General features: G+C 47.8%; 26 non-coding genes and 5 pseudogenes across 26 annotated transcripts; all 31 read right to left on the bottom strand.

The window, feature by feature from the left end:
• LOC124853085 lies at positions 1 to 88 on the bottom strand (annotated as a pseudogene).
• A 176-nt stretch (positions 89 to 264) lies between these two features.
• LOC124853803 lies at positions 265 to 373 on the bottom strand. Its single transcript, XR_007034142.1, has one exon. It is a non-coding gene; the product is annotated as a U5 spliceosomal RNA (small nuclear RNA).
• A 497-nt stretch (positions 374 to 870) lies between these two features.
• On the bottom strand, positions 871 to 1,058 carry LOC124852798. The gene has a single exon (XR_007033221.1). It is a non-coding gene; the product is annotated as a U2 spliceosomal RNA (small nuclear RNA).
• A 175-nt stretch (positions 1,059 to 1,233) lies between these two features.
• On the bottom strand, positions 1,234 to 1,342 carry LOC124854015. Its single transcript, XR_007034302.1, has one exon. It is a non-coding gene; the product is annotated as a U5 spliceosomal RNA (small nuclear RNA).
• Positions 1,343 to 1,839: 497 nt separating this feature from the next.
• Positions 1,840 to 2,023, bottom strand: LOC124853068. Its single transcript, XR_007033464.1, has one exon. It is a non-coding gene; the product is annotated as a U2 spliceosomal RNA (small nuclear RNA).
• Positions 2,024 to 2,203: 180 nt separating this feature from the next.
• Positions 2,204 to 2,314, bottom strand: LOC124853632. The gene has a single exon (XR_007033972.1). It is a non-coding gene; the product is annotated as a U5 spliceosomal RNA (small nuclear RNA).
• A 492-nt stretch (positions 2,315 to 2,806) lies between these two features.
• On the bottom strand, positions 2,807 to 2,995 carry LOC124852702. Its single transcript, XR_007033125.1, has one exon. It is a non-coding gene; the product is annotated as a U2 spliceosomal RNA (small nuclear RNA).
• A 175-nt stretch (positions 2,996 to 3,170) lies between these two features.
• LOC124853860 lies at positions 3,171 to 3,279 on the bottom strand. The gene has a single exon (XR_007034192.1). It is a non-coding gene; the product is annotated as a U5 spliceosomal RNA (small nuclear RNA).
• A 494-nt stretch (positions 3,280 to 3,773) lies between these two features.
• On the bottom strand, positions 3,774 to 3,963 carry LOC124854393. The gene has a single exon (XR_007034637.1). It is a non-coding gene; the product is annotated as a U2 spliceosomal RNA (small nuclear RNA).
• Positions 3,964 to 4,136: 173 nt separating this feature from the next.
• On the bottom strand, positions 4,137 to 4,244 carry LOC124853877 (annotated as a pseudogene).
• A 495-nt stretch (positions 4,245 to 4,739) lies between these two features.
• LOC124852748 lies at positions 4,740 to 4,928 on the bottom strand. Its single transcript, XR_007033171.1, has one exon. It is a non-coding gene; the product is annotated as a U2 spliceosomal RNA (small nuclear RNA).
• A 176-nt stretch (positions 4,929 to 5,104) lies between these two features.
• On the bottom strand, positions 5,105 to 5,216 carry LOC124853394. The gene has a single exon (XR_007033737.1). It is a non-coding gene; the product is annotated as a U5 spliceosomal RNA (small nuclear RNA).
• Positions 5,217 to 5,710: 494 nt separating this feature from the next.
• Positions 5,711 to 5,901, bottom strand: LOC124854318. The gene has a single exon (XR_007034562.1). It is a non-coding gene; the product is annotated as a U2 spliceosomal RNA (small nuclear RNA).
• A 177-nt stretch (positions 5,902 to 6,078) lies between these two features.
• On the bottom strand, positions 6,079 to 6,187 carry LOC124853911. The gene has a single exon (XR_007034235.1). It is a non-coding gene; the product is annotated as a U5 spliceosomal RNA (small nuclear RNA).
• A 497-nt stretch (positions 6,188 to 6,684) lies between these two features.
• Positions 6,685 to 6,871, bottom strand: LOC124852970. Its single transcript, XR_007033385.1, has one exon. It is a non-coding gene; the product is annotated as a U2 spliceosomal RNA (small nuclear RNA).
• Positions 6,872 to 7,044: 173 nt separating this feature from the next.
• LOC124853461 lies at positions 7,045 to 7,158 on the bottom strand. The gene has a single exon (XR_007033804.1). It is a non-coding gene; the product is annotated as a U5 spliceosomal RNA (small nuclear RNA).
• Positions 7,159 to 7,655: 497 nt separating this feature from the next.
• On the bottom strand, positions 7,656 to 7,847 carry LOC124852790. The gene has a single exon (XR_007033213.1). It is a non-coding gene; the product is annotated as a U2 spliceosomal RNA (small nuclear RNA).
• A 179-nt stretch (positions 7,848 to 8,026) lies between these two features.
• Positions 8,027 to 8,139, bottom strand: LOC124853160. Its single transcript, XR_007033503.1, has one exon. It is a non-coding gene; the product is annotated as a U5 spliceosomal RNA (small nuclear RNA).
• Positions 8,140 to 8,634: 495 nt separating this feature from the next.
• LOC124852769 lies at positions 8,635 to 8,825 on the bottom strand. Its single transcript, XR_007033192.1, has one exon. It is a non-coding gene; the product is annotated as a U2 spliceosomal RNA (small nuclear RNA).
• Positions 8,826 to 9,003: 178 nt separating this feature from the next.
• Positions 9,004 to 9,115, bottom strand: LOC124853444. Its single transcript, XR_007033787.1, has one exon. It is a non-coding gene; the product is annotated as a U5 spliceosomal RNA (small nuclear RNA).
• A 496-nt stretch (positions 9,116 to 9,611) lies between these two features.
• Positions 9,612 to 9,797, bottom strand: LOC124853025. The gene has a single exon (XR_007033435.1). It is a non-coding gene; the product is annotated as a U2 spliceosomal RNA (small nuclear RNA).
• A 5,191-nt stretch (positions 9,798 to 14,988) lies between these two features.
• On the bottom strand, positions 14,989 to 15,096 carry LOC124853964 (annotated as a pseudogene).
• Positions 15,097 to 15,595: 499 nt separating this feature from the next.
• On the bottom strand, positions 15,596 to 15,787 carry LOC124854331. Its single transcript, XR_007034575.1, has one exon. It is a non-coding gene; the product is annotated as a U2 spliceosomal RNA (small nuclear RNA).
• Positions 15,788 to 15,965: 178 nt separating this feature from the next.
• LOC124853773 lies at positions 15,966 to 16,076 on the bottom strand. The gene has a single exon (XR_007034112.1). It is a non-coding gene; the product is annotated as a U5 spliceosomal RNA (small nuclear RNA).
• Positions 16,077 to 16,560: 484 nt separating this feature from the next.
• LOC124852925 lies at positions 16,561 to 16,748 on the bottom strand. The gene has a single exon (XR_007033342.1). It is a non-coding gene; the product is annotated as a U2 spliceosomal RNA (small nuclear RNA).
• A 174-nt stretch (positions 16,749 to 16,922) lies between these two features.
• Positions 16,923 to 17,032, bottom strand: LOC124853696. Its single transcript, XR_007034035.1, has one exon. It is a non-coding gene; the product is annotated as a U5 spliceosomal RNA (small nuclear RNA).
• Positions 17,033 to 17,527: 495 nt separating this feature from the next.
• LOC124853083 lies at positions 17,528 to 17,703 on the bottom strand (annotated as a pseudogene).
• Positions 17,704 to 17,873: 170 nt separating this feature from the next.
• Positions 17,874 to 17,987, bottom strand: LOC124853863. The gene has a single exon (XR_007034195.1). It is a non-coding gene; the product is annotated as a U5 spliceosomal RNA (small nuclear RNA).
• A 485-nt stretch (positions 17,988 to 18,472) lies between these two features.
• Positions 18,473 to 18,661, bottom strand: LOC124854249. Its single transcript, XR_007034493.1, has one exon. It is a non-coding gene; the product is annotated as a U2 spliceosomal RNA (small nuclear RNA).
• A 174-nt stretch (positions 18,662 to 18,835) lies between these two features.
• Positions 18,836 to 18,938, bottom strand: LOC124854043 (annotated as a pseudogene).
• A 492-nt stretch (positions 18,939 to 19,430) lies between these two features.
• Positions 19,431 to 19,618, bottom strand: LOC124852863. The gene has a single exon (XR_007033284.1). It is a non-coding gene; the product is annotated as a U2 spliceosomal RNA (small nuclear RNA).
• Between the last annotated feature and the right edge of the window lie 881 nt (positions 19,619 to 20,499).

Below are 20,499 nucleotides of genomic sequence, written 5' to 3'. Positions count from 1 at the left end.
TGTAGTCCTCATATAGAGGACATATCAGATATTAAACTGATAAGAACAGATACTACACTTGATCTTAGCCAAAAGGCCGAGGCGATAAGCCCCAAGTGTTGGATGTCCCTCCAAGCTCTTGGCACAAATCTCACTTGTTGTGGTACCCGTTCGTAGAGTGTGCATAACAATGGCTGCTGCTTATCACCTCCGCCCAAGCTCTCCTTTGTGGCGCTTGATTTCTGACCTAGACAGCTCTTTGACTTTTCACAATTTCATAAGGCTCAGCCATACAGCAAAGCCTGCCAAAATATATTCAACTCATGTTTGTTCCTCTCCACGGAAGTCTTTAGTAAAGGCGAAAGACTTGTGCGTTATGAAGAAACCAGAGTCAGCATGGCCCTCTGTTGGAGAGCAGCAGAGGAGCCTCTCGATCATGATCACCACCTTCACGGTAGGCCTCTCTTTGCTTTCCGCATGTCAGATCCCAGTATGCAACATTTCCAGCCGCCCCATCTGCCAACCAAAATTATACACGTCTTTGTTACCTCCTGCCCTGACTACTGTGATTGGCTTTTAAGCCTGCCTAAGCAATACATCCCTGAACCACTTACATTCGCTCCAAAATGCTGACTCTGGTTTCTCACAAGTCTCCCAGAAGGTCTTGAGTGAAAGCAAGTTTCCATTCTTGACAAGCGCTTCTAACTCAATTTGGAATCCAGTTCAAGCTCATTGTGACCCGTGCATGGTCCGTCACTAAGCAGTGAGCCATCAGAGCGGTTTCACACACTTGTGTGTGCCAGGCCGTTACCTCAGTTTCATTGAGCCAGTGTAGAATTCACTTTTGATACGCGACAATTGTTTGAGTGTTTGGTTTTCTACAAAGGTAAGAACAAGTGCACCGTTCCCAGCGGCACTGCAATGCTAGGTCGATGCGTGGAGAGAAAGGGCAAGCTCCAATTTCTGCCCCTCATGCCAAAAATCTGCTTAATATGTAGTCCTCATATAGAGGACATATCAGATAAAACTGATAAGAACAGATACTACACTTGATCTTAGCCAAAGGCCGAGAGCGATAAGCCCCAAGTGTTGGATGTCAGCCAAGCTCTTGGCACAAATCTCACTTGTTGTGGTACCCCGTTCGTAGGTGTGCATAACAATGGCTGCTGCTTATCACCTCCGCCCAAGCTCTCCTTTGTGGCGCTTGATTTCTGACCTAGACAGCTCTTTGACTTTTCACAATTTCATAAGGCTCAGCCATACAGCAAAGCCTGCCAAAAATATATTCAACTCATGTTTGTTCCTCTCCAGAGTCTTTAGTAAAGCGAAAGACTTGTGCGTTATGAAGAAGAAACCAGAGTCAGCATGGCCCTCTGTTGGAGAGCAGCAGAGGAGCCTCTCGGTCTGATCACCACCTTCACGGTAGGCCTCTCTTTGCTTTCCGCATGTCAGATCCCAGTATGCAACATTCCCAACCAGCCCCCATCTGCCAACCAAAATTATACACGTCTTTATTACCTCCTGCCCTGACTACTGTGATTGGCTTTTAAGCCTGCCTAAGCAATACATCCCTGAACCACTTACATTCGCTCCAAAATGCTGACTCTGGTTTCTCACCAAGTCTCCCAGAAGGTCTTGAGTGAAAGCAAGTTTCCATTCTTGACAAACGCTTCTAACTCAATTTGGAATCCAGTTCAAGCTCATTGTGACCCGTGCATGGTCACGTCACTAAGCAGTGAGCCATCAGAGGGTTTCACACACTTGTGTGTGCCAGGCCGTTACCTCACTTTCATTGAGCCAGTGTAGATTCACTTTTGATACGCGACAATTGTTTGAGTGTTTGGTTTCTACAAGGTAAGAACAGAGTGCACCGTTCCCAAGCGACACTGCAATGCTAGGTCGATGCGTGGAGAGAAGAGCAAGCTCCAAATTTCTGCCCCTCATGCCAAAAATCTGCTTAATATGTAGTCCTCATATAGGGACATATCAGATATTAAACTGATAAGAACAGATACTATAAGTCTTATGTGAAAGGCCGAGCGATAAGCCCAAGTGTTGGATGTCCACGCCAAGCTCTTGGCACAAATCTCACTTGTTGTGGTACCCGTTCGTAGGTGTGCATAACAATGGCTGCTGCTTATCACCTCCGCCCAAGCTCTCCTTTGTGGCGCTTGATTTCTGACTGACCAGACAGCTCTTTGACTTTTCACAATTTCATAAGGCTCAGCCATACAGCAAAGCCTGCCAAAAATATATTCAACTCATGTTTGTTCCTCTCCACGGAAGTCTTTAGTAAAGGCGAAAGACTTTGCGTTATGAAGAGAAACCAGAGTCAGCATGGCCCTCTGTTGGAGAGCAGCAGAGGACTCTGGTCCAGATCACCACCTTCACGGTAGGCCTCTCTTTGCTTTCCATGTCAGATCCCAGTATGCAACATTCCCAACCCGCCCCATCTGCCAACCAAAATTATACACGTCTTTATTACCTCCTGCCCTGACTACTGTGATTGGCTTTTAAGCCTGCCTAAGCAATACATCCCTGAACCACTTACATTCGCTCCAAAATGCTGACTCTGGTTTCTCACCAAGTCTCCCAGAAGGTCTTGAGTGAAAGCAAGTTTCCATTCTTGACAAGCGCTTCTAACTCAATTTGGAATCCAGTTCAAGCTCATTGTGACCCGTGCATGGTCACGTCACTAAGCAGTGAGCCATCAGAGCGGTTTCACACTTGTGTGTGCCAGGCCGTTACCTCAGTTTCATTGAGCCAGTGTAGAATTCACTTTTGATACGCGACAATTGTTTGAGTGTTTGGTTTTCTACAAGGTAAGAACAGGTGCACCGTTCCCAGCGGCACTGCAATGCTAGGTCGATGCGTGGAGAGAAAGGAGCAAGCTCAAATTTCTGCCCCTCATGCCAAAAATCTGCTTAATATGTAGTCCTCATATATGAGGACATATCAGATATTAAACTGATAAGAACAGATACTACACTTGATCTTAGCCAAAGGCAGAAGCGATAAGCCCCAAGTGTTGGATGTCCACCAAGCTCTTGGCACAAATCTCACTTGTTGTGGTACCGTTCGTAGGTGTGCATAACAATGGCTGCTGCTTATCACCTCCGCCCAAGCTCTCCTTTGTAGCGCTTGATTTCTGACCTAGACAGCTCTTTGACTTTTCACAATTTCATAAAGCTCAGCCATACAGCAAAGCCTGCCAAAAATATATTCAACTCATGTTTGTTCCTCTCACGGAAGTCTTTAGTAAAGGCGAAAGACTTGCGTTATGAAGAGAAACCAGAGTCAGCATGGCCCTCTGTTGGAGAGCAGCAGAGGACCTCTCGGTCTGTCACCACCTTCACGGTAGGCCTCTCTTTGCTTTCCATGTCAGATCCCAGTATGCAACATTCCCAACCCGCCCCCATCTGCCAACCAAATTTATACACGTCTTTATTACCTCCTGCCTGACTACTGTGATTGGCTTTTAAGCCTGCCTAAGCAATACATCCCTGAACCACTTACATTCGCTCCAAAATGCTGACTCTGGTTTCTCACCAAGTCTCCCAGAAGGTCTTGAGTGAAAGCAAGTTTCCATTCTTGACAAACGCTTCTAACTCAATTTGGAATCCAGTTCAAGCTCATTGTGACCCGTGCATGGTCACGTCACTAAGCAGTGAGCCATCAGAGCGGTTTCACACACTTGTGTGTGCCAGGCCGTTACCTCACTTTCATTGAGCCAGTGTAGAATTCACTTTTGATACGCGACAATTGTTTGAGTGTTTGGTTTTCTACAAGGTAGAACAGAGTGCACCGTTCCCAGCTGCACTGCAATGCTAGGTCGATGCGTGGAGAAAAGGAGCAAGCTCCAAATTTCCGCCCCTCATGCCAAAAATCTGCTTAATATGTAGTCCTCATATAGAGGACATATCAGATATTAAACTGATAAGAACAGATACTACACTTGATCTTAGCCAAAGGCCGAGGCGATAAGCCCCAAGTGTTGGATGTCACGCCAAGCTCTTGGCACAAATCTCACTTGTTGTGGTACCCCGTTCGTAGGTGTGCATAACAATGGCTGCTGCTCATCACCTCCTAAGCTCTCCTTTGTGGCGCTTGATTTCTGACCTAGACAGCTCTTTGACTTTTCACAATTTCATAAGGCTCAGCCATACAGCAAAGCCTGCCAAAATATATTCAACTCATGTTTGTTCCTCTCACGGAAGTCTTTAGTAAAGGCGAAAGACTTGTGCGTTATGAAGAAACCAGAGTCAGCATGGCCCTCTGTTGGAGAGCAGCAGAGGAGCCTCTCGGTCTGATCACCACCTTCACGGTAGGCCTCTCTTTGCTTTCCGATGTCAGATCCCAGTATGCAACATTCCCAACCCGCCCCATCTGCCAACAAAATTATACACGTCTTTATTACCTCCTGCCCTGACTACTGTGATTGGCTTTTAAGCCTGCCTAAGCAATACATCCCTGAACCACTTACATTCGCTCCAAAATGCTGACTCTGGTTTCTCACCAAGTCTCCCAGAAGGTCTTGAGTGAAAGCAAGTTTCCATTCTTGACAAACGCCTAACTCAATTTGGAATCCAGTTCAAGCTCATTGTGACCCCGTGCATGGTCACGTCACAAACAGTGAGCCATCAGAGCGGTTTCACACACTTGTGTGTGCCAGGCCGTTACCTCAGTTTCATTGAGCCAGTGTAGAATTCACTTTTGATACGCGACAATTGTTTGAGTGTTTGGTTTTCTACAAGGTAAGAACAGAGTGCACCGTTCCCAGCGGCACTGCAATGCTAGGTCGATGCGTGGAGAGAAAGAACAAGCTCAAATTTCTGCCCCTCATGCCAAAAATCTGCTTAATATGTAGTCCTCATATAGAGGACATATCAGATATTAAACTGATAAGAACAGATACTACATGATCTTAGCCAAAAGGCCGAGAGCGATAAGCCCCAAGTGTTGGATGTCCACGCCAAGCTCTTGGCACAAATCTCACTTGTTGTGGTACCCGTTCGTAGGTGTGCATAACAATGGCTGCTGCTTATCACCTCCGCCCAAGCTCTCCTTTGTGGCGCTTGATTTCTGACCTAGACAGCTCTTTGACTTTTCACAATTTCATAAGGCTCAGCCATACAGCAAAGCCTGCCAAAAATATATTCAACTCATGTTTGTTCCTCTCCACGGAAGTCTTTAGTAAAGGCGAAAGACTTGTGCGTTATGAAGAGAAACCAGAGTCAGCATGGCCCTCTGTTGGAGAGCAGCAGAGGAGCCTCTCAGTCTGATCACCACCTTCACGGTAGGCCTCTCTGCCTTTCCCATGTCAGATCCCAGTATGCAACATTCCCAACCCCCCCCATCTGCCAACCAAAATTATACACGTCTTTATTACCTCCTGCCCTGACTACTGTGATTGGCTTTTAAGCCTGCCTAAGCAATACATCCCTGAACCACTTACATTCGCTCCAAAATGCTGACTCTGGTTTCTCACCAAGTCTCCCAGAAGGTCTTGAGTGAAAGCAAGTTTCCATTCTTGACAAACGCTTCTAACTCAATTTGGAATCCAGTTCAAGCTCATTGTGACCCTGGCATAGTCACGTCACTAAACGGTGAGCCATCAGAGCGGTTTCACACGTTGTGTGCCAGGCCGTTACCTCAGTTTCATTGAGCCAGTGTAGAATTCACTTTTGATACGCGACAATTGTTTGAGTGTTTGGTTTTCTACAAGGTAAGAACAGAGTGCACCGTTCCCAGCGGCACTGCAATGCTAGGTCGATGCGTGGAGAGAAAGAGCAAGCTCAAATTTCTGCCCCTCATGCCAAAAATCTGCTTAATATGTAGTCCTCATATAGAGGACATATCAGATATTAAACTGATAAGAACAGATACTACACTTGATCTTAGCCAAAAGGCCGCGAGCGATAAGCCCCAAGTGTTGGATGTCCACGCCAAGCTCTTGGCACAAATCTCACTTGTTGTGGTACCCCGTTCGTAGGTGTGCATAACAATGGCTGCTGCTTATCACCTCCGCCCAAGCTCTCCTTTGTGGCGCTTGATTTCTGACCTAGACAGCTCTTTGACTTTTCACAATTTCATAAGGCTCAGCCATACAGCAAAGCCTGCCAAAATATATTCAACTCATGTTTGTTCCTCTCCACGGAAGTCTTTAGTAAAGGCGAAAGACGTGCGTTATGAAGAGAGACCAGAGTCAGCATGGCCCTCTGTTGGAGAGCAGCAGAGGAGCCTCTCGGTCACAGTGACCACCTTCACGGTAGGCCTCTCTTTGCTTTCCATGTCAGATCCCAGTATGCAACATTCCCAACCACCCCCATCTGCCAACCAAAATTATACACGTCTTTATTACCTCCTGCCTGACTACTGTGATTGGCTTTTAAGCCTGCCTAAGCAATACATCCCTGAACCACTTACATTCGCTCCAAAATGCTGACTCTGGTTTCTCACCAAGTCTCCCAGAAGGTCTTGAGTGAAAGCAAGTTTCCATTCTTGACAAACGCTTCTAACTCAATTTGGAATCCAGTTCAAGCTCATTGTGACCCGTGCATGGTCACGTCACTAAGCAGTGAGCCATCAGAGCGGTTTCACACACTTGTGTGTGCCAGGCCGTTACCTCAGTTTCATTGAGCCAGTGTAGAATTCACTTTTGATACGCGACAATTGTTTGAGTGTTTGGTTTTCTACAAGGTAAGAACAGAGTGCACCGTTCCCAGCTGACACTGCAATGCTAGGTCGATGCGTGGAGAGAAAGAAGGCTCCAAATTTCTGCCCCTCATGCCAAAAATCTGCTTAATATGTAGTCCTCATATAGAGGACATATCAGATATTAAACTGATAAGAACAGATACTACATGATCTTAGCCAAAGGCCGAGGCGATAAGCCCCAAGTGTTGGATGTCACGCCAAGCTCTTGGCACAAATCTCACTTGTTGTGGTACCCCGTTCGTAGGTGTGCATAACAATGGCTGCTGCTTATACCTCCGCCCAAGCTCTCCTTTGTGGCGCTTGATTTCTCAGCCTAGACAGCTCTTTGACTTTTCACAATTTCATAAGGCTCAGCCATACAGCAAAGCCTGCAAAAATATATTCAACTCATGTTTGTTCCTCTCCACGGAAGTCTTTAGTAAAGGCGAAAGACTTGTGCGTTATGAAGAGAAACCAGAGTCAGCATGGCCCTCTGTTGGAGAGCAGCAGAGGAGCCTCTCGGTCTCATCACCACCTTCACGGTAGGCCTCTCTTTGCTTTCCACTGTCAGATCCCAGTATGCAACATTCCCAACCCGCCCATCTGGAACCAAAATTATACACGTCTTTATTACCTCCTGCCCTGACTACTGTGATTGGCTTTTAAGCCTGCCTAAGCAATACATCCCTGAACCACTTACATTCGCTCCAAAATGCTGACTCTGGTTTCTCACCAAGTCTCCCAGAAGGTCTTGGTGAAAGCAAGTTTCCATTCTTGACAAAACGCTTCTAACTCAATTTGGAATCCAGTTCAAGCTCATTGTGACCCCGTGCATGGTCACGTCACAAAGCAGTGAGCCATCAGAGCGGTTTCACACACTTGTGTGTGCCAGGCCGTTACCTCACTTTCATTGAGCCAGTGTAGAATTCACTTTTGATACGCGACAATTGTTTGAGTGTTTGGTTTTCTACAAGGTAAGAACAGAGTGCACCGTTCCCAGCGGCACTGCAATGCTAGGTCGATGCGTGGAGAGAAAGGAGCAAGCTCCAAATTTCTGCCCCTCATGCCAAAAATCTGCTTAATATGTAGTCCTCATATAGAGGACATATCAGATATTAAACTGATAAGAACAGATACTACACTTGATCTTAGCCAAAAGGCCGAGAAGCGATAAGCCCCAAGTGTTGGATGTCCACGCCAAGCTCTTGGCACAAATCTCACTTGTTGTGGTACCCCGTTCGTAGGTGTGCATAACAATGGCTGCTGCTTATCACCTCCGCCCAAGCTCTCCTTTGTGGCGCTTGATTTCTGACCTAGACAGCTCTTTGACTTTTCACAATTTCATAAGGCTCAGCCATACAGCAAAGCCTGCCAAAAATATATTCAACTCATGTTTGTTCCTCTCCACGGAAGTCTTTAGTAAAAGGCGAAAGACTTGTGCGTTATGAAGAGAAACCAGAGTCAGCATGGCCCTCTGTTGGAGAGCAGCAGAGGAGCCTCTCGGTCACAGTCACCACCTTCACGGTAGGCCTCTCTTTGCTTTCCATGTCAGATCCCAGTATGCAACATTCCCAACCCGCCCCCATCTGCCAACCAAAATTATACACGTCTTTATTACCTCCTGCCTGACTACTGTGATTGGCTTTTAAGCCTGCCTAAGCAATACATCCCTGAACCACTTACATTCGCTCCAAAATGCTGACTCTGGTTTCTCACCAAGTCTCCCAGAGGTCTTGAGTGAAAGCAAGTTTCCATTCTTGACAAGCGCTTCTAACTCAATTTGGAATCGTTCAAGCTCATTGTGACCCGTTCATGGTCACGTCACTAAGCAGTGAGCCATCAGAGCGGTTTCACACACTTGTGTGTGCCAGGCCGTTACCTCAGTTTCATTGAGCCAGTGTAGAATTCACTTTTGATACGCGACAATTGTTTGAGTGTTTGGTTTTCTACAAGGTAAGAACAGAGTGCACCGTTCCCAGCGGCACTGCAATGCTAGGTCGATGCGTGGAGAGAAAGGAGCAAGCTCCAAATTTCTGCCCCTCATGCCAAAAATCTGCTTAATATGTAGTCCTCATATAGAGGGACATATCAGATATTAAACTGATAGAACAGATACTCTACTTGATCTTAGCCAAAGGCCGAGAAGCGATAAGCCCCAAGTGTTGGATGTCACGCCAAGCTCTTGGCACAAATCTCACTTGTTGTGGTACCCGTTCGTAGGTGTGCATAACAATGGCTGCTGCTTATCACCTCCGCCCAAGCTCTCCTTTGTGGCGGCTTGATTTCTGACCTAGACAGCTCTTTGACTTTTCACAATTTCATAAGGCTCAGCCATACAGCAAAGCCTGCCAAAAATATATTCAACTCATGTTTGTTCCTCTCCACGGAAGTCTTTAGTAAAAGCGAAAGACTTGTGCGTTATGAAGAGAAACCAGAGTCAGCATGGCCCTCTGTTGGAGAGCAGCAGAGGAGCCTCTCGGTCTGATCACCACCTTCACGGTAGGCCTCTCTTTGCTTTCCGCATGTCAGATCCCAGTATGCAACATTCCCAACCCGCCCCCATCTGCCAACCAAAATTACACGTCTTTATTACCTCCTGCCTTGACTACTGTGATTGGCTTTTAAGCCTGCCTAAGCAATACATCCCTGAACCACTTGCATTCGCTCCAAAATGCTGACTCTGGTTTCTCACCAAGTCTCCCAGAAGGTCTTGAGTGAAAGCAAGTTTCCATTCTTGACAAAGCGCTTCTAACTCAATTTGGAATCCAGTTCAAGCTCATTGTGACCCGTGCATGGTCACGTCACTGAGCAGTGAGCCATCAGAGCGGTTTCACACACTTGTGTGTGCCAGGCCGTTCCCTCACTTTCATTGAGCCAGTGTAAATTCACTTTTGATGCGACAATTGTTTGAGTGTTTGGTTTTCTACAAGGTAAGAACAGAGTGCACCGTTCCCAGCGGCACTGCAATGCTAGGTCGATGCGTGGAGAGAAAGGAGCAAGCTCCAAATTTCTGCCCCTCATGCCAAAAATCTGCTTAATATGTAGTCCTCATATAGAGGACATATCAGATATTAAACTGATAAGAACAGATTTTTTTTTTTTTTTTTTATTACAAAAACTTTGTCGGTTAAGTAAATCAATACAATCAGACATCACGTATGATCATCCCTTAATACAACCTTCATCCCCAAATGTGCCTTGCAGGTATAGAATGTTAATTTTTTAAACCTACCCATTCCGTGTTTCGAAACTAAAAGGTGAAAAAAATAAAAACAGTCCAAAGAACTCCTTGTTCCCTCTCTTTTTCACCATATCCACCCAAACCCTCCTTTCCACCTCTCTAGGGCTGCATGTTTCCCCCACTTCTCAATGTGTCCCTTTGCCAGTGTTCCCCTTTACATCTGCTTCTTACCCTCCTCATTATCCCTTCCACCCCACTGTCTCCTAATATTGTTTTATGGTCTTGCCTGTCCGACCTGATACTCCTGTTTTGTTATGCTTATAATCTTCTCTTGGACAAATTAAAGGACCATTCCACTGTGCCTAAACCTCTTTCAGGTTTGGTCCAGGTCAGATAAAATCCTGTACACCTGCCTAGCCGTTCTGTTTCTTTTCCCTACTCATTCTGCCACTGGACAGTCCCCACTTGTATGCCTGACCGTTTCCTCCTCTTGGTTTGGTTGTCCGGGGGACGCGGGATCTAACCAGATTCACCAGGTACATGGTTTTCCCGCATAACTGAGCATTTGTGCAGAGGCACATCAGCAGTTTGCGTCTTTGGGCCTTGTCAATTCCCGTGAGCTGTGTCCCCTCAAATCTTTGTGGGGTCCCCCACCACTGGGTGATTTCTCTTGCTGGCCACTCTCTGTAGAGGGCTCTTGTGATGCTTACTTGTTTATGGCTGTGTCGGAGGGCCTCAGGGTTAACCAGCCACCTGTGCATGGATTTGGGCAAGCTGTTTGTGTTCTTTCCCTGGGTGCCAGGTTGAAACTCCAGACCATCCAACCCCCTGGGCTTATGACCGAATGGGGCCTCAGGAGTAGCCTGAGTGCTCTATCGGTAGGGATAGTTCTCTCACAGGATGAAACAAAAATGCAGTCCAGCTTCGATGGTGGGAGGTGTGGCCCTCCTCCCTCCTGGCTTCATGTACCAGCCAGCATCTGAGACCTGGCCACATATTCCTGTCTACCACCCCATAGGAATCAGAACACAGGGCGCATGGGAGGTCCTCATGCTGGCGAGCTGGCAGTGGGTATATGTATACCAGATATAGGAGGGATGGCAAGGCGTCTGCCTTCAGTACCGAAGTACCTTCCCTATTAAAGTCAGGCACCTGCTCTTGGGCGCTGGCTTCTTCTGGACTGTGAAATCGCTTTTCAGTGATTTTGTGGCACTGTGGGCTGTCTCAAAGCTGACCCTAGTAATTTCAGTGGTCTGTGCAGGCGCGGCAGTCACTCGAGTGCGTCCGTCCTTTCTTTCCCAGCGGCCCAGAACTTGGCCGAGGTCTTGGCGGTTCCAGTTTGTCCTCCAGACCCCGACCAAAAAATCCTGGAAAATCTCCAAAGATCGGATCAGGCATGCATGTCACTGTCCAGCAGCAGTGTAGTGTCATCCAGCATACTGTTACAGCTTGACCCCGTAGGCCTCTGCTGCCGGGAACCAGGGAAACCTTTCACCTCTGAGTTCAGCCCGAATGGCTGCCGCATGGCTCTATGTGGAGGATGTAGAGCAGCGGTGAGTGCATTCCCTGTGTTACCCCTGAGTGCAACCTGGAAGCTTCCCTAGGTGGCCGTTGCCTGACACTTTGCTCCCCACACCTGTATGTTCTGTGACCATCCGACAAACCCCTTGTAAAGCCTAAGCCTTTCCAATGCCTTGGTATATAGCCTGAGTGGACCCTGCTCAAAGGCCTTTTTGCTGGTGAGATGCAACCTCTGTTAGTGGCAGGTGTCTGTCTTTCGCCCAGCGGCGGCGTCTCGCGTGTGAGGCTGATTCCATCTCGCCGGCGCCCCGCCACCCATGTTTGGTCCCACATGTACCCGCGTGTGGAAGGGCTGTGCATTCTGAGCTATTAGCTTGGACCTTTGCTAGTAAGCTTCTTATCCACACAGCATGGTCAGTGGCCGCCCAGTTTGCCGGGGTCGGTTCCGTCTCCTTTTTTAGAAGCAGAGGAGGTCACTCCTGTAGTCATAGTTCCTCCTGTTACACCTTCTGAGTAATTACCCGGACATGCTTATTCTATTCTTCCGGCCAAAGAATCTCCCAGAACTTGGATAAAGCCTCCTGCAGTTCGTGATTCCCGGCACCTTCGCTTATTCATTTTACAGAGGCACCTCCCATGGCTCTTTGGCGAGGTGGCGGGTTCTCAACGCCTGCGCTATGTCCGGCGGCACCTGCTTGGTCAGTGTCTGGAAAGTCCCCCCTCCCCCTACATCTACCTCTCTCCTGGGAGCTTGTGCGGTATTGGTCAGTAGTGGCACTCACCCATCACCTGCTTCGCAACCACCACCTTCCTACCCTGATCCCGGTTTGTACCTGTGTTTTCCTGTCAGCCCGTTTGGAGCGAGAAGGCGGCGGAACATGTCTCGTGCTTCAGGAGGCTTGCGGTGCCTTCAACGGTTAGGCCGGGCTCTTCCTCAAGACCTCCTTAAGCTTTACTTTGAGAGTCTGCTGTTCGCTGATTTACAGTGCGCCTTAGTTTCCTTTTTTGTTTGAGCTGGGAGGCTGCTGTAAGCGAAACACCTCCCTGTTGGGTGACTTGCCTTCCTTTTTGAGTACTTATACTTAGAAACATTTGTATCCGTTTCTTATTCCTTACCACTCCATCACCCCCAGGACACATTGGTCTCGGTCCTGAGAAGGTTTTTGAGAAGCAGTTCAGAGCCTTGTTTGAACTTGTCTTCCTCTGCTACACTAATATTGTGGGGCCAGTACCCCACGCCCGAAAACAGGCAGGGGCAGGCGCACCTCAAATAGCAACCCATCATGGTCGAAGAGACACAGGGCGCAGGTCGACCTGACCCCGGACTCAAGACTTTTCTACAAACCGTAGTCAGGCGTTACGCTTGTTCACGTGGGTTACTCGCCATGTAGGACCATCTGGAATTGGGCTGACCATCCTCCCCCATCTACTAGCCGTGTCTGGCCATCAGGTTGGAGATATAACTATCGCTGGTGTCCCCCCTTCCCTAACTGCACATTGAAATCCCCCCTACAATTGCCTGCCTATTGGTGGCTAGGTGTGGCTCTCCTAACTGAAACATTTCTAAATACGTTTCCCCTCTGAGTTTGTGGTTCATACACCACCAAAACCCTCGACCTTGTCCCCATGTGATGTCAGCACCCATTATCCTGCCTTGAACAATTGTAAGAGAAACATCCTCCCACCCTAAATCTCTTTAACACCAGACAGAATCCCGACACCTGTAAGGTGGACCCCCACTCAGATTGGGTCCCCTTTCGTCCACTCCTTTGAGAATTTTGCAACATCCCCCTTGTGTCTAAATGGACCTCTGCAATAAACAAATTTGTACATGCAGCTGGTCCACAAAATCATAAACAACCCTTCTTTTAACTTGCGTCCCTCATTCCTCTTACATTTAATGAAAGAATTTTAACTGCAGTCATTATTATTGTATTTTTAAAGTCTTTACGTGCAAAACACCCAAAAAAACTCCCTACAGCAAGAAGAGGTCCTCACTGTCCATCCCTGTTTCCCCCAGAGAAGGAGCACTGGATTAAGGCGGTGTTGATGGCCCTGTTGGGTCCCTCTTTACTGCATCCTCCCCAAAGGGATGGTATGTCTGAGCAGAGTCTGGGTAGCTCAGCTCCTTCCCCCAAACCTCGGCGAGGCCAGATCACCTGGATCTCCTCCCGCTCTGCTCATAGCCTCTCCACCTCTCCCCTAGCCCTGTGTTGCCCCTTTCCGCTCCTGATGTCCTCCCTCCTCTGCAGCCCTTCTTTGCCTTGCCCCTACCCCCCATCCATCCCCCATCAGCTCCCTTCTCTTGGTCCTGTCCTCTGTCCCGTTGCCTTTGGCAGTTTTTTTACTGCCAGCCCCCTCCTTACTCTCTCAGCCCTGGTGTCTTCCCCGTTCCAAGCCTCGGTGCTCCTTTCCCCCCTTCTTGACCTTGTAGGAGGTGGAGGTGGACCTGGAGTTGATGGGGGGAAATCCCCCTGGGTGTCACGGGGCTCCTGGAAGCCGCTGCTCTCCCGAGTGGCCCTTCCGGTTTGTTTCTCCCTTTCTCAGGGGGCTTCCTCTGTTTCCCCTTAGAAAGATCCGTTTGCACAGCTCTGCCTGTATTGGTGCCATTTGGCGCATTTTTGTTCAAACAGACCTTCTGGATCTCGGAGCTTCCGTCTCGGTTCGCGAGTGCTCCTTGCGGCTAAGGTTCGGTACAGATGGCCCAGTCCCCCACATCACTGACAGGCCTTGGGCCCCGTGCAGTCTTGGCCTCATGGCCCCCTTGGCCACAGGTACGGCAGGCTCGGACGCTGCCTCTGTGGCCAGACTGCTACAACGCCCGACAAACGCTGGTTGCGAAGTGGAAACAGGTAACCCATGATCCCCACCAAGGCTGAAAAGAGCGGGTGGATGCTTCAGTCTCAGGACCAGCCTGGATCGGGTTCAGCAGCACCTGGAAACTGCCTTCTTCCTGTCAGAATCCCCTCATGTCTTTTAGATACCTAACTAGTCTGTGTTTCTAGTGCTGTCCCAAAGCAGCTAGTGCTCGGTCGGTGACAGAAGGGTTTGTAAAGTGTGCACGAATGACCGTTCCTGTTGGTCTGTCCAGGTTCTGGATCTTGTAACCGGCTGTGAATCTTTTTCCCAGCCTCCTTTCTGCAGGCTTCGGCCTCTTGAACACATCCTCGCTTACCAGTGTAACGTCGAAGGCTTTCTGGCTGGTTCCACTGGATACAGTACACATCTTCGACCTTCAGACTCAGTTGTTCCATGATGACCTTTTTGCAGAACCAGTCTCTCGATCATAAGTTCCTCCACTGGTTCCACCTGGAAGCGTGTCGTGTACCCTCACCCCAACCTTTGGGCTTGTCTGGTCCTTGGTCATCTTTGTGTCGATTGTGTTCCTTCTTTGTTAAGCTTTGTCTCCGTCTCTCAATCAATCTTAGCCAAAGGCCGGCGATAAGCCCCAAGTGTTGGATGTCACAAGCTCTTGGCACAAATCTCACTTGTTGCGTACCCGTTTGAGTGTGCATAACAATGGCTGCTGCTTATCACCTCTATAGCTCTCCTTTGTGGCGCTTGATTTCTGACCTAGACAGCTCTTTGACTTTTCACAATTTCATAAGGCTCAGCCATACAGCAAAGCCTGCCAAAAATATATTCAACTCATGTTTGTTCCTCTCCACGGAAGTCTTTAGTAAAGGCGAAAGACATGCGTTATGAAGGAACCAGAGTCAGCATGGCCCTCTGTTGGAGAGCAGCAGAGGAGCCTCTACAGTCTGATCACCACCTTCACGGTAGGCCTCTCTTTGCTTTCCGCATGTCAGATCCCAGTATGCAACATTCCCAACCACGCCCCCATCTGTACCAAGCAAATTATACACGTCTTTATTACCTCCTGCCTGACTACTGTGATTGGCTTTTAAGCCTGCCTAAGCAATACATCCCTGAACCACTTACATTCGCTCCAAAATGCTGACTCTGGTTTCTCACCAAGTTTAGAAGGTGTTGAGTGAAAGCAAGTTTCCATTCTTGACAAACGCTTCTAACTCAATTTGGAATCCAGTTCAAGCTCATTGTGACCCGTGCATGGTCACGTCACTAAGCAGTGAGCCATCAGAGCGGTTTCACACGCTTGTGTGTGCCAGGCCGTTACCTCACTTTCATTGAGCCAGTGTAGAATTCACTTTTGATATGCGACAATTGTTTGAGTGTTTGGTTTTCTACAGAGTAAGAACAGAGTGCACCGTTCCCAAGCGGCACTGCAATGCTAGGTCGATGCGTGGAGAGAAAGAGCAAGCTCCAAATTTCTGCCCCTCATGCCAAAAATCTGCTTAATATGTAGTCCTCATATAGAGGACATATCAGATATTAAACTGATAAGAACAGATACTACACTTGATCTTAGCCAAAAGGCCGAGGCGATAAGCCCCAAGTGTTGGATGTCCACGCCAAGCTCTTGGCACAAATCTCACTTGTTGTGGTACCCGTTCGTAGGTGTGCATAACAATGGCTGCTGCTTATCACCTCACGCCCAAGCTCTCCTTTGTGGCGCTTGATTTCCTGACCTAGACAGCTCTTTGACTTTTCACAATTTCATAAGGCTCAGCCATACAGCAAAGCCTGCCAAAAATATATTCAACTCATGTTTGTTTCCTCCTCACGGAAGTCTTTAGTAAAGGCGAAAGACTTGTGCGTTATGAAGAAACCAGAGTCAGCATGGCCCTCTGTTGGAGAGCAGCAGAGGAGCCTCTCGGTCTGATCACCACCTTCACGGTAGACCTCTCTTTGCTTTCCATGTCAGATCCCAGTGCTGCAACATTCCCAACCGCCCCCCATCTGCCAACCAAAATTATACACGTCTTTATTACCTCCTGCCTGACTACTGTGATTGGCTTTTAAGCCTGCCTAAACAATACATCCCTGAACCACACATTCGCTCCAAAATGCTGACTCTGGTTTCTCTACCAAGTCTCCCAGAAGGTCTTGGTGAAAGCAAGTTTCCATTCTTGTCAAACGCTTCTAACCAATTTGGAATCCAGTTCAAGCTCATTGTGACCGATGCGGTCACGTCACTAACAGTGAGCCATCAGAGCGGTTTCACACACTTGTGTGCCAGTGCATTACCTCACTTTCATTGAGCTAGTGTAGAATTCACTTTGATGCGACAATTGTTTGAGTGTTTGGTTTCTACAATAAGAACAGAGTGCACCGTTCCCAGCGGCACTGCAATGCTAGGTCGATGCGTGGAGAGAAAGGAGCAAGCTCAGAATTTCTGCCCCTCATGCCAAAAATCTGCTTAATATGTAGTCCTCATATAGAGACATATCAGATATTAAACTGATAAGAACAGATACTACACTTGATCTTGCCAAAGGCGAGGCGTAAGCCCCAAGGTTGGATGTCCGCCAAGCTCTTGGCACAAATCTCACTTGTTGTGGTACCCCGTTGTCGTAGGTGTGCATAACAATGGCTGCTGCTTATCACCTCCGCCCAAGCTCTCCTTTGTGGCGCTTGATTTCCTGACCTAGACAGCTCTTTGACTTTCAAATTTCATAAAGCTCAGCCATACAGCAAAGCCTGCCAAAAATATATTCAACTCATGTTTGTTCCTCTCCACGGAAGTCTTTAGTAAAGGCGAAAGACTTGTGCGTTATGAAGAAACCAGAGTCAGCATGGCCCTCTGTTGGAAGCAGCAGAGGAGCCTCTCGGTCTGAGTCACCACCTTCACGGTGGTAGCCTCTCTTTGCTTTCCGCATGTCAGATCCCAGTATGCAACATTCCCAACCCGCCCCCATCTGCCAACAATTATACACGTCTTTAATGCCTCCTGCCCTGACTACTGTGATTGGCTTTTAAGCCTGCCTAAACAATACATCCTGAACCACTTGCATTCGCTCCAAAATCTGACTCTGGTTTCTCACCAAGTCCCAGAAGGTCTTGAGTGAAAGCAAGTTTCCATTCTTGACAAGCGCTTCTAACTCAATTTGGAATCCAGTTCAAGCTCATTGTGACCCGCATGATGTCACGTCACTAAGCAGTGAGCCATCAGAGCGGTTTCACAGACTTGTGTGTGCCAGGCCGTTACCTCAGTTTCATTGATGCCAGTGTAGAATTCATTTTGATACCGACAATTGTTTGAGTGTTTGGTTTTCTACAAGGTAAGGAGCAGAGTGCACCGTTCCCAGGTGCAATGCTAGGTCGATGCGTGGAGAGAAGGAAAAGCTCCAAATTACTGCCCCTCATGCCAAATCTGCTTAATATGTAGTCCTCATATAGGACATATCAGATATTAAACTGATAAGAACAGATACTACATGATCTTAGCCAAAGGCTGGCGATAAGCCCAAGTGTTGGATGTCACGCCAAGCTCTTGGCACAAATCTCACTTGTTGTGGTACCCCGTTCGTAGGTGTGCATAACAATGGCTGACCTGCTTATCACCTCCGCCCAAGCTCTCCTTTGTAGCGCTTGATTTCTGACCCTAGACAGCTCTTTGACTTTCACAATTTCAGAACTTTGTGTAGCAATAGCCTGCCAAAAATATATTCAACTCATGTTTGTTCCTCTCCACGGAAGTCTTTAGTAAAGGTGAAAGACTTGTGCGTTATGAAAGAAACCAGAGTCAGCATGGCCCTCTGTTGGAGGGCAGCAGAGGAGCCTCTCGGTCTGATCACCACCTTCACGGTAGGCCTCTCTTTGCTTTCCATGTCAGATCCCAGTATGCAACATTCCCAACCCCCCATCTGCCAGCCAAAGTTATACACGTCTTTATTACCTCCTGCCTGACTACTGTGATTGGCTTTTAAGCCTGCCTAAACAATACATCCCTAGACCCCACATTCGCTCCAAAATGCTGGCTCTGGTTTCTCACCAAGTCTCCCAGAAGGTCTTGAGTGAAAGCAAGTTTCCATTCTTGACAACTCTAACTCAATTTGGAATCAGTTCAAGCTCATTGTGACCCCGTGCATGGTCACGTCACTAAGCAGTGAGCCATCAGAGGTTTCACACCTTGTGTGGCCAGGCCGTCCCTCACTTTCATTGAGCCAGTGTAAATTCACTTTTGATACGGACAATTGTTTGAGTGTTTGGTTTTCTACAAAATTATGGTAAGAACAGTGCACCGTTCCCAGCGGCACTGCAATGCTAGGTCGATGCGTGGAGAGAAGGGGCAAGCTCCAAATTTCTGCCCCTCATGCCAAAATCTGCTTAATATGTAGTCCTCATATAGAGGACATATCAGATATTAAACTGATAAGAACAGATACTACACTTGATCTTAGCCAAAGGCCGAGAAGCGATAAGCCCCAAGTGTTGGATGTCCACGCCAAGCTCTTGGCACAAATCTCACTTGTTGTGGTACCGTTCGTAGGTGTGCATAACAATGGCTGCTACTTATCACCTCCCAAGCTCTCCTTTGTGGCGCTTGATTTCTGACCTAGACAGCTCTTTGACTTTTCACAATTTCATAAGGCTCAGCCATACAGCAAAGCCTGCCAAAATATATTCAACTCATGTTTGTTCCTCTCACGGAAGTCTTTAGTAAAAGCGAAAGACTTGCGTTGAGAAACCAGAGTCAGCATGGCCCTCTGTTGGAGAGCAGCAGAGGAGCCTCTCGGTCTGATCACCACCTTCACGGTAGGCCTCTCTTTGCTTTCATGTCAGATCCCAGTATGCAACATTCCCAACCCGCCCCATCTGCCAACCAAATTATACACGTCTTTATTACCTCCTGCCTGACTTCTGTGATTGGCTTTTAAGCCTGCCTAAACAATACATCCCTGAACCACTTACATTCGCTCCAAAATGCTGACTCTGGTTTCTCACCAAGTCTCCCAGGAGGTCTTGAGTGAAAGCAAGTTTCATTCGACAAGCGCTTCCTAACTCAGTTTGGGATCCAGTTCAGCTCATTGTGACCCCGTGCATGGTCACGTCACAAGCAGTGAGCCATCAAATGGCAGTTTCTGTTCTGTGTGTGCGCCAGGCCGTTACCTTGTTCCATTGAGCCAGTGTAGAATTCACTTTTTGATACAGAAGCAATTGTTTGATTGTTTGGTTTCTACAAGGTAAGAACAGATGCACCGTTCCCAGCGGCACTGCAATGCTAGGTCGATGCGTGGAGAGAAAGGGCAAGCTCAAATTTCTGCCCCTCATGCCAAAATCTGCTTAATGTGTAGTCCTCATATAGAGGACATATCAGATATTAAACTGATAAGAACAGATACTACACTTGATCTTAGCCAAAGGCGAGACATGAAAAGCCCAAGTGTTGGATGTCACGCCAAGCTCTTGGCACAAATCTCATTGTTAGGTACCCCGTTCGTAGGTGTGCATAACAATGGCTGCTGTCACCTCCGCCCAAGCTCTCCTTTGTGGCGCTTGTTTTCCTGACCTAGACAGCTCTTTGTTTTCCTATTTCACAGTTCATTCATACAGCAAAGCCTGCCAAAATATATTCAACTCATGTTTGTTCCTCTCCCACAGAGTCTTTAGTAAAAGGAGACTTGTGCGTTATGAAGAAGAAACTGAGTCAGCATGGCCCTCTGTTGGAGAGCAGCAGAGGGGCCTCTCGGTCACAGTCACCACCTTCACGGTAGGCCTCTCTTTGCTTTCCATGTCAGATCCCAGTATGCAACATTCCCAACCCTTCTCCATCTGCCAACCAAAATTATGCAGTCTCTTTATTACCTCCTGCCCTGACTACTGTGATTGGCTTTTAAGCCTGCCTAATAGCCATCCCTGAACCACTTGTTGCTCCAAAAGTATGCTGCTCTGGTTTCTCACCAAGTCTCCCAGAGTTTTGGTGGCTTAAGTTTCCATTCTTGACAAACGCTTCTAACTCAATTTAGGAATCAGTTCAAGCTCATTGTGACCCCGTTTAGTCACGTCACTGGCAGTGAGCCATCAGGCGGTTTCACACACTTGGCGTGTGCCAGGCCGTTACCTCACTTTCATTGAGCCAGTGTAGAATTCACTTTTGATACGCGACAATTGTTTGGGTGTTTGGTTTTCTACAAGAGTAAGAACAGAGTGCACCGTTCCCAGCGGCACTGCAATGCTGGGTCGATGTCATTGGAGAGAAAGGAGCAAGCTCCAAATTTCTGCCTCATGCAAAAATCTGCTTCCAAGCATTTCAACAC

The sequence above is a fragment of the Hippoglossus stenolepis genome, chromosome 10 (genome assembly GCF_022539355.2).
Source record: "Hippoglossus stenolepis isolate QCI-W04-F060 chromosome 10, HSTE1.2, whole genome shotgun sequence".
Classification (NCBI taxonomy): domain Eukaryota; kingdom Metazoa; phylum Chordata; class Actinopteri; order Pleuronectiformes; family Pleuronectidae; genus Hippoglossus; species Hippoglossus stenolepis.
This window is presented reverse-complemented; position numbering and strand designations above follow the sequence as displayed.